Source organism: Cherax quadricarinatus, chromosome 2 (assembly GCF_038502225.1).
Source record: "Cherax quadricarinatus isolate ZL_2023a chromosome 2, ASM3850222v1, whole genome shotgun sequence".
Lineage (NCBI taxonomy): Eukaryota > Metazoa > Arthropoda > Malacostraca > Decapoda > Parastacidae > Cherax > Cherax quadricarinatus.
This window is the reverse complement of record NC_091293.1, coordinates 18,620,719-18,636,405: the sequence shown is the minus strand read 5'-3', so window position 1 is coordinate 18,636,405 and position 15,687 is coordinate 18,620,719. Positions and strand designations below refer to the sequence as shown.

General features: G+C 44.8%; 1 protein-coding gene across 1 annotated transcript in view; it reads right to left on the bottom strand.

Annotated features, from left to right (window-relative positions):
* LOC128688152 (organic cation transporter protein) overlaps nt 1–15,687 on the bottom strand; it is a 655,980-nt gene that overhangs the window by 506,308 nt on the left and 133,985 nt on the right. The window contains exon 2 of the mRNA XM_070087495.1: nt 1,252–1,436. The gene's annotated coding sequence lies outside the window, so the exon portion shown is untranslated. The remainder of the gene's footprint in view (nt 1–1,251; nt 1,437–15,687) is intronic.

Below are 15,687 nucleotides of genomic sequence, written 5' to 3'. Positions count from 1 at the left end.
GGGTGGATAATAAAGTTGTTAAAGTATCTTGAAAGGGGCCGTTAGTGTACAGTAATATTCTAGCCTAGATAGAACAAGCGATGTATTACAACTAATGGTAACAGAGTTAAGAAACTGTTGTTACATACAAGCTGATGTGAACCACCGTTACTGTGAACAACAGTATATCTGTTATGACCACATCGCCATTACAATTCACATCAACTGTTTACTGTTTTTCCTCAAACCATTATTACAGTACCGACACAATGTTGCATTGTTTACATCTTGGTTTAATATTGTTTGTTGTGTTAACAATACAGTCTTTGTGCTCTCATGATTTATTAAGCGTGTGTTATATGAGCCGTTTGTTTGTAAGGATATACAGCGGTGTGCTACATTCTGCAGCGGAAGTAACATGGTCATTGTCGTCAGAATGGAGGCTGTGAGTCCTTGATTGTTACAGGTATCAATCTCTTCCCCAGGTGCCTGTACCTGCCCATGTGACTGGTTCCAGTCTACCTTATATTTCTCAATACTTATAAACAAACTTGTAGCCCCTGCCATTTCCCATGCATCTGGTATCTTGTTTTCACTCCTAATTTTTCTTGCTTTACTCGCCTACTTTCACTCTCCTTGCTCTCACTCCTGTGTACACTCGACAAATATTCATACATACTCCATATATATATAAGATACCTAATGAATGTAGCGACACAAAAGGAGGAGAATGATTTATTTTATTTTTTTAGCTCACACACATGTTAATGGAAATAAGTCACTGTCTGACTGTTTTAGCTTATCCAAGGTTCTCTACACATGTGCTGCTAGGTATGATAATCTATGTAACTCTATTTATGTATACCTGAATAAACTTACTTACTTATTCATACATATTCAAGAAAAGAGTGGTAGGGGAAGAAAATACTGCACTCACGTGACCACAGAGAGAAAATACAGGATTTATTCCTGCAGCCTTGACCTCAACATCAGGTGTTACCTTCTGCTCTACGAGTCGAGTAAACATATTGATAGGTGGCAATCTCTCCCTCTCTCTCTCTCCACACACCTCTCCTTCATCCTCAGAGAACCTCACCAGTGTCCAGACATCTTGTTCCTATGTCCCATCTCTGAAACATTCTGTCCTTGTTTACCTTGCCAATTCATCTCAGAATTTTGTACGTAATTATCATATTCCTCTCTAGTTCTCCTGCCCTCCACTGTCATCGGGTTGAGTTCACTTAACCTCTTCTCATAGGACATACCCCTTACCTGGTGGACTAATCTTGTTTCAAACCTCTGCACTTTCTCCAGTTTCTTGAGTTGCTTCACCAGGTGCAGGTTCCATGCTGGTGTTGCGCACTCCAGTATCTGCCTGACGTACACGGTGTATAGTGCCCTGAATGACTCCTTACTTAGATGTTGAAACGCTCTTCTTAGATCTGAACAATCTTGGGCTGTAAGTTAGCAATTTGAGAACAATAATACGAAAAGAACTTCAACTGATCTTCAGTGACTTGACACTGCGGGAGACTGACACCAGTCAGTCCATCTATCATCATTCTATCATGCAGGAGGAACCACATGTCTATGGTGCATCCAACAAAATAAGCAGACTCTTGGATGTCACTACCACCCGGTTCCGGCTGTCACTACCGCCCGGCTCCGGCTGGGTTACAAGTATCTTTGGAAGGTTAAATCACCACCGCCAAATGCAGACCAAACACAATGTAAACTGCCAGATTGACAACTGTCACAGTTAGTTTTAGTTTAATATGTTTATTATGCACACCAAACCCATCCTGTGGGTGGTAGTCACAAGGTTACAGAGGTACATAATGGGTCCAGGGACTGGGCCCCGAATTTTGATAGCTGAACTAGGTACAAAGGTAATGAGCTCACACGTTACAAAGGTAATGAATCATGTAAGTAATTAAATTTACTTACGTTTATACAAGGCAACAATCATCAACAAATTATAGAGTAATGAGCAAGTCACACGTCCACATCCGGTCACAACTGTAATGAGTTATTGGTGCCAATATTAATTGTTGAGTCACACAAACACAGGCCGATTTCCCATAGCCTTTCTTCGTAGGACATTTCCCCTGAGCTCCCTAACTCACCTTGTTGCAAACCTTTGCACTTTCTAGAGTTTCTTGACGTGTTTGACCAGGTATAAGTTCCAAATTGGTGCTGCATACTCTAGTATGGGCCTGATTGTACACTGTGTACGTCTATCATGCAGGATTATTATTATTATAATCAAAAAGAAGCGCTAAGCCACAAGGACTATACAGCTATCATGCAGGAGGAGCATGATAGGTTAGTTCCGGAGTTCAGGGAAATGTCCTTCGAAGAAAGATTGAGGGAAATCGGCCTGACGACGCTGGAGGACAGGAGGGTCAGGGAAAACATGATAACGACATACAAAATACTGTGTGGGATAGATAAGGTGGACAGAGACAGGATGTTCCAGAGAGGGGACACAGAAACAAGGGGTCACAACTGGAACCTGAAGACTCAGACGAGTCAAAGGGATGTTAGGAAGTACTATTTCAGTCACAGAGTTGTTAGGAAGTGGAATAGTCTAGCAAGTGATGAAGTGGAGGCAGGAACCATACATAGCTTTAAGACGAGGTATGACAAAGCTCAGAGAGAGAAAGAGAGAGAACCTAGCAGCGATCAGTGAAGAGGCGGGGTCAGGAGCTGAGTCTCGACCCCTGCAACCACAATTAGGTGAGTACAATTAGGTGAGTACACACACGCGCGCGCGCGGGGCAAAGTGCTGTGACTCGACCCCCGCAACTATCATTGTCACACCTTGCCTCATTATGTACTGGAGTGCGATAAAATTAATGAATTTAGAGACAATTCACCTAGAAATTTCCAAGAAATGTCAAAGTGTTTTAACCACAGAGATATATTGCCAACCATTCTGGAATAATACCCTGACTTTGTCCACTCTGAATAACGCGTTACTACGTAAACTTGTTTAATTCAAGTATACTTTGTTAAAATATAAGTAATTCATAACCACATATAAACTACGTTATAATATTTTGTGATTTAATTCATGTCTGCATTAATTAGTTATTATGACTGTAACCAGATATAAACATGTATGAACATTACAACCAGATATAAACATGTATGAACATTACAACCAGATATAAACATGTATGAACATTACAACCAGATATAAACATGTATGAACATTACAACCAGATATAAACATGTATGAACATTACAACCAGATATAAACATGTATGAACATTACAACCAGATATAAACATGTATGAACATTACAACCAGATATAAACATGTATGAACATTACAACCAGATACAAACATGTATGAACATTACAACCAGATATAAACATGTATGAACATTACAACCAGATATAAACATGTATGAACATTACAAACAGACATAAACATGTATGAACATTACAACCAGATATAAACATGTATGAACATTACAACCAGATATAAACATGTATGAACATTACAACCAGATATAAACATGTATGAACATTACAACCAGATACAAACATGTATGAACATTACAACCAGATACAAACATGTATGAACATTATAACCAGATACAAACATGTATGAACATTACAACCAGATACAAACATGTATGAACATTACAACCAGATATAAACATGTATGAACATTACAACCAGATATAAACATGTTTGAACATTACAACCAGATATAAACATGTATGAACATTACAACCAGATATAAACATGTTTGAACATTACAACCAGATATAAACATGTTTGAACATTACAACCAGATATAAACATGTATGAACATTACAACCAGATATAAACATGTGTGAACATTACAACCAGATATAAACATGTATGAACATTACAACCAGATATAAACATGTATGAACATTACAACCAGACATAAACATGTATGAACATTACAACCAGATATAAACATGTATGAACATTACAACCAGATATAAACATGTATGAACATTACAACCAGATATAAACATGTATGAACATTACAACCAGATATAAACATGTATGAACATTACAACCAGATATAAACATGTATGAACATTACAACCAGATATAAATATGTAAATTGTTTAGCTATCAAAACTCTGTGGCTCAATCCCTGTACCCATTATTTAATCCCATTGACGAGCAGGGGTGTCATGAGGAGTACACTAAGAGACATCACAATCAGTGTCAGGGGCCCAAGACTGTTTAACTGCCTCCCAGCATACATAAGGGGGATTACCAATAGACCCCTGGCTGTCTTCAAGAAGGTGCTGGACAGGCACCTAAAGTCAGTACCAGACCAGCCGGGCTGTAACAGCCTGGTTGATCAGACCCTGATCCACTGTGAGGCCTGGTTATGGACTGGGCCGCCGGGGCCTTGACCATCCGAACACCCTCCAGGCATACTCCAGGCATACTCCAGGCATACTCCAGGTATACTCCAGGTATACTCCAGGTATACTCCAGGCATACATTCCAAGAAAATGCAATCAACCCTCTCTCTCCTGTTTTACTTCTGTTACCTTTTCGTAGAACTCCAGTAGATTTGTGACACAGGATTCCTTCCCTCCGAAGCCATGCTGGTTGCCATGTATGAGCACGGTCCTTTCTATACGCTCCACTAGTCTTCTCCTGATAATCTTCTCAATAACTTTATATACTATAATGTCAGTGACACTGGTCTCTGTGTATACTCACCAAATTGTACTTATCTAATTACGGTTGCATGGGTCGAATCATAGCTCCTGGCCCCGCCTCTTCACTGGTCGTTTCAGCATTTATTTGGTTGATATGCGTCTCACGAGATGTACTCGGTATTATAAACACTCCAAGATCCTTTTCCTTGAGTGAGGTTTGCAGTCTTTGGCCACTTAGCCTATACCCTATCTCTGGTCTTCTTTGCCCTTCCCCGATCTTCATGACTTTGCACTTGGTGGGATTGAACTCCAGGAGCCAGTTGCTGGACCAAACCTCCAGCCTGTCCAGATCCCTCTGTAGTCCTGCCTTGTCATCCTCCGACTGAATTCTCCTTATTAACTTCACGTCGTCTACAAACAGGGACACTTCTGTCAAGTCATTCACATATACCAGAAACAGCATCGATCCTAGAACTGACCCCTGTGGAACCCCGTTCATCACGAGCACCCGCTCTGACACCTCGTCACATACCATGACTCGCTGATGACTTCCTGTCAGGTATTTTCTGATCCACTGCAGAGTGTGAGTGTGTATGTGCTAAAATATATGTAGTTGCAGGAATCAAGTCACAGCTCCTGGCCTCGAATCATAGTTCCTGTGAGCGCGCGCGCGCATACTCACCTAACTGTACTCACCTAATTGTGGTTTTTGGGGTCGACACTCAGCTCCTGGCTCCGCCTCTTCACTGACCGCTACTGGATCTTCCCACTCCCTGCTCCATGAGCTTTATCATACCTCGTCTTAAAACCATGTATGATTCCTGCCTCCACTACATCGCTTGCCAGACTATTGCACTTCCTAACATCTCTGACTCATCTGAGTCTTCACCTTCCAATTGTGACCCGTTGTTTCTGTGTCCCTTCTCTGGAACATCCTGTCTCTATCCACCTCGTCTATTCCACGCAGTATTTAGTATGTCATTATCATATCTCCCCTGACCCTCCTGTCCTCCAGTATCGTCCGACCGATTTCCCTTAACCTTTCTTCTTAGGACATTCCCCTTAGTTCTGGAACTAGCCTTGTTGCAAACCTTTGCACTTTCTCTAATTTCTTGATGTGTTGGACGAGGTGTGGGTTCCAAACTGGTGCTGCATACTCCAATACGGCCCTGACGTACACATTGTATAAAGACTTGAACGATTCCTTACTGAGGTACCGGAACGCTATTATCAGGTTTGCCAGGCGCCCATATGCCGCAGCAGTTACCTGATTAATGTGTGCTTCTGGCGACGCACTCGGTATTATACTCACCACTAGATCTTTCTCCTTGAGCGAGGTTTACAGTCTTTGGCCGCCTAGCCTATACTCTCTCTGCAGTCTTCTTTGCCCTTCTCCGATCTTCATGACTTTGCATTTGTGGTTAATATGCACAGGCAAGGCCATTCAAACCCCTGCACAGAAGCCCTCCAAACTTTCCTCAGCACTGGTGAACACTCCTCCAGATGGATCGAGAAAAACTGGAACCGACCTCCGCATGAATCAGATACATGATCTATGTCAAGTAAGGCAACAGCGGCACTTCTCCGCTCCACGGGATATTACCCCATTCCAAACTACCATTCCTCCATTTCCCCCCAAACTACTTCTTAAATCACAACCAAAACTTCGTCTTGAAGCCAAACATGATGCCTTAAGCTGTATTGATAGCTTAATCACACAGGACACTCTTTCACAAATTATTTACGTTGATGGTTCTGTTCTCCAATCCACTGGTGCAGCTGGTAGTGCTGCTGTTGTCATACAGAGTGATGGCTCTCATAAAGAAACGCTTAAAGCACGCATCAATAACTGGGCCTCTACCCTTCAAACAGAACTGTTTGCCATACTCCTTGCACTCAAATGCGTCCATGTATCTAAGATTGACACTTTAATTGTAACTGATTCTCTGTCATCCATAAATGCTCTCAACTCATTAAGTATAAATTGTGGCATGCTTGTGTCAGAAGCCAGACACAGGTATGGTAGGATTGTGGACAGTGGAGTCAGAGTGCACATGCTGTGGATTCCATCTCACATTCGTCTTCGGATGCATGATAAAACTGATAAATTGGCTAAGCTGTATGCTTTCAAAGATGGAGTAGATTACAATCTTGCCTTGTCAGGTAGTAGTTTGAGAACAATAATACTAAAAGAACTTCAACTGAATTTTATTGACTTAAGACTTAGGGAGACTGACACCAGTCAGTCCATCTATCATCATTCTATCTTGCAGGAGGAGCCACATGTCTATGGTGCATCCAGCAAAATAAGCAGACTCTTGGATGTCACTACCGCCCGGCTCCGGCTGTCACTACTGCCCTGCTCCGGCTGGGTTACAAGTATCTTTGGCAAGTTAAATCACCACCACCAGAAGTAGACCAAACGAAATGTAAACTTTGCCAGATGGACTATTGTCACACCTTACGCCATTATGTACTGGAGTGTGATCAAATTAATGAATTTAGAAACAACTCACTCAGAAATGTTCAAGAATTGGCAAAGTATTTTATCCAAAGTGGTATATTACAGACCATTCTGGAGAAATACCCTGACTTTGCTAGCTGTAAGTAAAGCATTGCATCTGTGCGTGTGTGCGTATGTGCGCGCGCGCGCGAGCGCGCGCGTGTGTGTGTGTGTGTGTGAGTGTGTTTCTGTGTGTTTCTGTGTGTACTCACCTATTTGTACTCACCTATTTGTGGTTGCAGGGGTCGAGTCATAGCTCCTGGCCCCGCCTCTTCACTGAATGCTACTAGGTCCTCTCTCTCCCTGCTCCATGAGCTTTATCATACCTCGCCTTAAAACTATGTATGGTTCCCGCCTCCACTACTTCACTTTCTAGGCTATTCCACGGCTTGACTAGTCTATGACTGAAGAAATACTTCCTAATATCCCTTTGATTCATCTGAGTCTTCAACTTCCAATTGTGACCTCTTGTGTCTGTGTCCCATCTCTGGAACATCCCGTCTTTGTCCACCTCGTCTATTCCGTGCAGTATTTTATATGTCGTTATCATGTCTCCCCTGACCCTCCTGGCCTCCAGTGTCGTCAGGCCGATTTCCCTCAACCTTTCTTCGTAGGACAATCCCCGTAGCTCTGGCACTAGTCTTGTTGCAAACCTTTGCACTTTCTCTAATTTCTTGACGTGCTTGACTAGGTGTGGATTCCAAACTGGTGCTGCATACTCCAGTATGGGTCTGACGTAAATGGTATACAGAGTCTTGAACGACTCCTTACTGAGGTATCGGAACGCTATCCGTAGGTTTGCCAGGCGCCCGTATGCTGCAGCAGTTATCTGATTGATGTGCGCCTCAGGAGATATGCTCGGTGTTATACTCACCCCCAGATCTTTTTCCTTGAGTGAGGTTTGCAGACTTTGGCCATCTAAACTATATTTTGTCTGCGGTCTTCTTTGCCCTTCCCCCAATCTTCATGACTTTGCATTTGGCGGGGTTAAACTCAAGGAGCCAGTTGCTGGACCAGGCTTGTAGCCTGTCCAAGTCTCTTTGTAGTCCTGCCTGATCCTCATCCGATTTGATTCTTCTCATTAACTTCACATCGTCCGCAAACAAGGACACTTCTGAGTCTATCCCTTCCGTTATGTCATTCACATATACCAAGAACAGCACAGGTCCTAGGACTGACCCCTGTGGAACCCCGCTTGTCACAGGCGCCCACTTTGACACCTCATCACGTACCATGACTCGTTGTTGCCTCCCTGTAAGGTATTCTCTTATCCATTGCAGTGCCTTTCCTGTTATGTGTGCCTGATCCTCTAGCTTTTGCAGTAACCTCTTGTGAGGAACTGTGTCGAAGGCCTTCTTGCAGTCCAAAAAAATGCAGTCGATCCACCCCACTCTCTCTTGTCTTACTTCTGTCACCTTGTCATAAAACTCTAATAGGTTTGTGACACAGGATTTTCCCTCCCTGAAACCATGCTGGTTGTCAATTATACACTTGTTTCTTTCCAGGTACTCCACCACTCTCCTCCTGATGATCTTCTCCATGACCTTGCATACTATACACGTTAGAGATACAGGTCTGTAGTTTAGTGCCTCATGTCTGTCTCCCTTTTTAAAAATTGGGACTACATTTGCCATCTTCCATACCTCGGGGAGTTGCCCAGTTTCAAATGATGTGTTGAAGATCTTCGTTAATGGTACACACATTGTCTCTGCTCCCTCTTTAAGGACCCACGGAGAGATGTTGTCTGGTCCCACCGCTTTTGAGGTGTCAAGTTCGCATAGCAGCTTCTTCACCTCCTCCTTGGTTATATGTACCTCATCCAGCACTTGCTGGTGCAACCCCCTGCTCTGATTTCCTGGAGTCCTACTGGTTTCCACTGTAAATACTTCTTTAAATCTTGTGTTGAGCTCCTGACATACCTCCCGGTCGTTTCTTGTGAATTCCCCATCACCCTTCCTCAGTCTGATTACCTGGTCCTTGACTGTTGTTTTCCTCCTGATGTGGCTGTACAACAGCTTCGGGTCAGTCTTAACTTTCGATGCTATGTTATTTTCGTATTGCCGCTGAGCCTCCCTTCTTATCTGTGCATATTCATTTCTGGCTCTTCGGCTAATCTCTCTATTTTCCTGAGTTCTCTGTCTTCTGTACCTTTTCCATTCTCTAGTACACCTAGTTTTTGCCTCCCTACACCTTTGGGTGAACCAAGGACTCATTCTGTTCTTTCCATTATTTCTGTTTCCCTTGGGAACAAACCTCTCCTCTGCCTCCTTGCATTTTGTTGCCACATAGTCCATCATTTCTTGTACTGGTTTTCCTGTCAGTTCCCTCTCCCACTGAATGTCTTGAAAGAAGTTCCTCAAGCCTGAGTAGTTCCCCCTTTTGTAGTTTGGTTTTTCCCACTCTATTCCTGCTGCTCTCTCCACTTGGAGCTCAACTATGTAGTCGAAGCACAGAACCACATGATCACTAGCTCCCAGGGGCCTTTCATACATGATATCCTCGATGTCAGAACTACTCAAGGTGAATACAAGGTCCAGTCTTGCTGGTTCATCCTCTCCTCTCTCTCTGGTAGTGTCTCTAACATGTTGATGCATGAGGTTTTCCAGTACCACATCCATCATCTTGGCTCTCCATGTTTCGGGACCCCCATGGGGCTCCAGGTTTTCCCAGTCAATCTCCTTGTGATTGAAATCGCCCATAATTAGTAACTTTGCTCCCCCCATGTGTGCTCTCCTGGCCACCTCGACTAGTGTTGCTCTCATCGTATTCTTCTCTTGGCCTCCTGCAGTTCTGTGGTGGGTTGTACATTACTGCAATTATCACCTTATGTCCCTCAGACTGGATTGTTCCTACTAAGTAGTCCCTTTCGCCCGTGCCATCCATTCCTTCCATTTTCTCAAACCCCCACTGGTTTTTAATGAGCAATGCAACTCCTCCCCCTCTCCTCCCTCTGTCTTTCCTGAGGATTTGATATCCGGATGGAAAGATTGAATCTTATTATTCTGGTGAGTTTTGTTTCCGTGAGTGCTATTATGTCTGGGGATGTCTCCTTGATTCTTTTGTGCCACTCCTCATACTTATTTGTTATTCCATCTGCATTTGTATACCACACCTTCAACTTCTTTTCTAAGATTGTGGTCTGGGAGGTGTACTGGGGTTGGGGAAGTGGTAGACCTGATAAGGAACTATGGGTGGTTGCTGTGGGGGTGGAGTTTGTAATGCAGTGGGTGGGGGCATTGGATGTGGCATGGGTGTTTTGGTTTAGAGTGTTTGGTTGCACTGGGGTTGACCTGGTTGAGAGGCTTCTATAGGAAGTTGTGAGGGAGGCTGTATTTGATCTTCCTGTGTCTCTGATCTCCTGTCTGTCTTCTCCATCCCCTCTCTTTCCTCCTCTCGCCTTTGTACCATCTCTCTCTGTTTCTTCCTTTCTGCTTGTGTTCTGTCGCGGTCGAGATACACCTTCCTGTATGCTGGCATGTCCCTTAATCGTGCTTTCTCCTGCAGGATCCTGTTCCGAGTCAATTCTGCCTTGAAGGTCACTTTCACTGGCCGGGTTCTTTTTTTACAAACCCCCCTATTCTCCGAAAATTTTCCAGCTGGGTCATGTCGTCTTCTCCTATTGCTTTCATGATGCTTTCAATTGCTTTTTTTTCCCCTTGTTTTCTTGTTTCATATGTTTCCCCTTCAACTTCCTGGAGCCCATACACAAAGACTGACCTCACCCTTTCATGCTCCCACTGCAAATCCCTGTGTATCCCCTCATTCAATTTGATTTCCTCGATTGCAGCTTTCTTTTCTTCAGTTTCACTAGCTAATGTACTTGGGCTCAGTGGCCTGTCATTTTCCCTTCTCGGCTTTCCCTGGGATCTGCTGTGGTCTGTTAGGGCCTCCACATATAGCTTAGCTCTTTCATTTACTACAGTCTCCACTGATTGAGCTTCTACATGCAGTTTTGCTCCTTCTTTTCCTACAGTCCCCTTATTTGTGACTGAGGTAGCAGTCTCTGTTGTCAATCCCAAAATTTCTTTAGTTCTTTAGGCTGTTTCAGATTTTTCAGTTCCTTTTCTAAACTCTGTATCCTGGCCTCTGCTGCTTTGACTTGCACCTCCCACTTCCTGCTTTCCATGTCTATCCTCTCTTCCATTCTCATGCTAAGTTCTTCTAGTTTCTTTTCCCATTCATGTTCCCTTTTTGTGAGCTCTGCTGCCCAATCTTCCTTTGCAGTTTCCTCCTCCTGTCCCTTGGTTTTTCTTGTTGCTCTCTGGCAACCCATTTTTGTTTTATCCTGATTGCCTCAGAGTGGGAAACCTATATAATTCTGTATGTTAGGTTAGTATTGTGTATGTCAGAGTGTGGGGGGGGAGGTAGAGGAGGAACTGTGGCTATGTGGGAGAGTAGTGTGGAGGGGGAGTGAGAAGGAGAGTGAAGCAAGTGGGTGAGTGGGAGAGGGATAGGGGGATGGAAGGAGAGGTGGGGAGGGGGAGGGTGAAAGAGGGAGGGGAGGGATCAGGTGAAGGAGTGAGATGTCGGTGGGGGAGGGGGGAGTGTATGTGTGAGTCTGGCAATGTGTGTGTGTGTGTGTGTGTGTGTGTGTGTGTGTGTGTGTGTGTGTGTGTGTGTGTGTGTGTGTGTGTTGCATGTGTGTGTGTGTGTGTGTGTTGCATGTGTGTGTATGTGTGTGTGTGTTGTGTGTTGTGTGTGTGTGGGTGTGTGTGTGTGTGTGTGTGTGTGTGTGTGTGTGTGTGTGTGTGTGTGTGGGTGTGTGTGTGTGTGTGTGTGTGCGAGTGTGTGTGTGTGTGTGTGTGTGTGTGTGTGTGTGTGTGTGTGTGTGTGTGTGTGTGTGTGTGTGTGTGTGTGTGTACTCACCTAGTTGAGGTTGCAGGGGTCGAGTCCAAGCTCCTGTGTGTGTGTGTGTGTGTGTGTGTGTGTGTGTTGTATTCACCTAGTTGTACTCACCTAGTTGAGGTTGCAGGGGTCGAGTCCAAGCTCCTGGCCCCGCCTCTTCACTGGTCGCTACAGGTCACTCTCTCTGAACCATGAGCTTTATCGTACCTCTGCTTAAAGCTATGTATGGATCCTGCCTCCACTACATCGCTTCCCAAGCTATTCCACTTCCTGACTACTCTGTGGCTGAAGAAATACTTCCTAACATCCCTGTGATTCATCTGTGTCTTCAGCTTCCAACTGTATCCCCTTGTTGCTGCGTCCAGTCTCTGGAACATCCTGTCTTTGTCCACCTTGTCAATTCCTCTCAGTATTTTGTAAGTCGTTATCATGTTTTCCCTATCTCTCCTGTCCTCCAGTGTCGTCAGGTTGATTTCCCTTAACCTCTCCTCGTAGGACATACCTCTTAACTCTGGGACTAGTCTTGTTGCAAACCTTTGCACTTTCTTTACATGCTTGGCTAGGTGTGGGTTCCAAACTGGTGCCGCATACTCCAATATGGGCCTAACGTTCACGGTGTACAGGGTCCTGAACGATTCCTTATTAAGATGTCGGAATGCTGTTCTGAGGTTTGCCAGGCGCCCATATGCTGCAGCAGTTATTTGGTTGATGTGCGCTTCAGGAGATGTGCCTGGTGTTATACTCACCCCTAGATCTGTTTCCTTGAGTGAGATTTGTAGTCTCTGGCCCCCTAGACTGTACTACGTCTGCAGTCTTCTTTGCCCTTCCCCAATCTTCATGACTTTGCACTTGGTGGGATTGAACTCCAGGAGCAAATTGCTGGACCAGGTCTGCAGCCTGTCCAGATCCCTTTGGAGTTCTGCCTGGTCTTCGATCGAATGAATTCTTCTCATCAACTTCACGTCATCTGCAAACAGGGACACCTCGGAGTTTATTCCTTCCGTCATGTCGTTCACACATACCAGAAACAGCACTGGTCCTAGGACTGACCCCTGAGGGACCACGCTGGTCACAGGTGCCCACTCTGACACCTCGCCACGTACCATTACTCGCTGCTGTCTTCCTGACAAGTATTCCCTGATCCATTGTAGTGCCTTCCCTGTTATCCCTGCTTGGTCATCCAGTTTTTGCACTAATCTCTTGTGTGGTACTGTGTCAAACGCCTTCTTGCAGTCCAAGAAAATGCAATCCACCCACCCCTCTCTCTCTCTTACTGCTGTCACCATGTCATAGAACTCCAGTAGGTTTGTGACACAGGATTTCCTGTCCCTGAAACCATGTTGGCTGCTGTTGATGAGATCATTCCTTTCTAGGTGTTCCACCACTCTTCTCCTGATAATCTTCTCCATGACTTTGCATCAGTGACACTGGTCTGTAGTTTAGTGCTTCATGTCTGTTTCCTTTTTTAAAGATTGGGACTACATTTGCTGTCTTCCATGCCTCAGGCAATCTCCCTGTATCGATAGATGTATTGAATATTGTTGTTAGGGGTACACATAGCGCCTCTGCTCCCTCTCTCAGGACCCATGGAGAGATGTTATCTGGCCCCATTGCCTTTTAGGTATCTAGCTCACTCAGAAGCCTCTTCACTTCTTCCTCGGTTGTGTGTGTACTGTGTCCAGCACCTGGTGGTGTGCCCCACCTCTCCATCTTTCTGGAGCCCCTTCTGTCTCCTCTGTGAACACTTCTTTGAATCTCTTGTTGAGTTCCTCACATACTTCATGGTCACTTCTTGTTGTCTCTCCTCTTTCCTTCCTTAGCCTGATTACTTGGTCCTTGACTGTCGTTTTCCTCCTGATGTGGCTGTATAACCGCTTTGAGTCAGATTTGGCTTTCGCTGCTATGTCGTTTTCATATTGTCGTTGGGCCTCCCTTCTTATCTGTGCATATTCGTTTCTGGCTCTACGACTGCTCTCCTTATTCTCCTGGGTCCTTTGCCTTCTATATTCCTTCCAATCCCTAGCACACTTGGTTTTTACCTCCTTGCACCTTTGGGTGAACCATGGGCTCATCCTGGCTTTTTCAATATTCCTGTTTCCTTTGGGTACAAACCTCTCCTCAGCCTCCTTGCACATTGTTGCTACATATTCCATCATCTCATTAACTTGCTTCCCTGCCAGTTCTCTGTCCCACTGAACCTCTTTCAGGAAGTTCCTCATTCCCGTGTAGTTCCCTTTCTTGTAGTTTGGCTTCATTTGTCCTGGCCTTCCTGCTTCCCCCTCCACTTGTAACTCTACTGTGTATTCAAAGCTCAAAATCACATGATCACTGGCCCCAAGGGGTCTTTCATATGTGATGTCCTCAATATCTGCACTACTCAAGGTGAATACTAAGTCCAGTCTTGCTGGTTCATCCTCTCCTCTCTCTCTTGTAGTGTCCCTTACATGTTGGTACATGAAGTTTTCCAGTACCACCTCCATCATCTTAGCCCTCCATGTATCTTGGCCCCCATGTGGCTCTAAGTTCTCCCAGTCGATCTCCTTGTGGTTAAAATCACCCATGATCAGGAGCTTTGCCTTGCATGCATGAGCTCTTCTGGCCACTGCAGCCAATGTGTCAGCCATCGCTCTATTGCTCTCGTCATACTCTTGCCCTGGCCTCCTGCTGTTCTGTGGTGGGTTATACATCACTGCAATTACCACCTTGGGACCTCCAGAGTGAAACGTTCCCGCTATGTAATCGCTTTCTTCTCCGCTGTCTCCTCTCTCCAGCTCATCAAAATTCCATCGGTTTTTGATCAGCAGTGCCACTCCTCCACCCCCTCTGTTCCTTCTGTCTTTCCTCAGGATCTGGTATCCTGTTAGAAAGATGGCATCTGTTATCATACCTGTAAGCTTGGTTTCTGTGAGAGCTATGAGGGATGGTGTGATAGGTTGTGGGGTTCTGAGGATAGTTGTGTGTGTGCTTGCCCTTGCTGCTCCGTTCTGCTCTGACTGACCTCTGCTAGTTCCATACTTTTCTCCTTTCCTAGCTCCTTTCACTTTTTTGTCCTCTCCCTCAGCTGTTGTTGCTCTGTTTGTGTTCTGTCTCTGTCTAGGAACACCTTCTTGTACTCTTCAGAGTTTTTCAACCGTGGTTTCTCTTGGAGGATCCTGTTCTGCACTGTTTCTGTCCTGAGAATCAGCTTGATCGGTCGGTTTCTCCCCTTCAAGTACCCCCCTATTCTCTGAAAATTTACAATCTCGTCCATGTCTTCTCCCCCTATTTCCGTGATGATTTTCTCAATCTCCTTTCTTTCTTCCTGCCGTCTTTCAGTGTGTGTCCTTTCCTCTCTCTCCCGAAGTGCATGGATAAACACTGATTTTGCACTTTCCTCCTCCCATTGCCTCTCCCTCTGTGACTCTGGTTCCTGTCTGTATGTGGTCATTTTCTCCCTTGATTTTTCCAGTGGCTCTTGGTAGCATGGTTGGGCCTCAGCATTCGACCTATCTCCCTCTCCATCTGCACCCAGCTACTCTTCCCTTTCACTCCTTGGCCCTTCTTTGCAGGCTGATATGACGTTAGCATAATTCATATCTCCTTCCTTCCTGTTCAGCCTCTCAGCTTCATATGCTGTGTCTTCTCTGGTCACTGCCCCTGAGACTTGCTTCAGCCTGTTTACCTCATCTTCTTGGACCCTTACTCTGGCTGC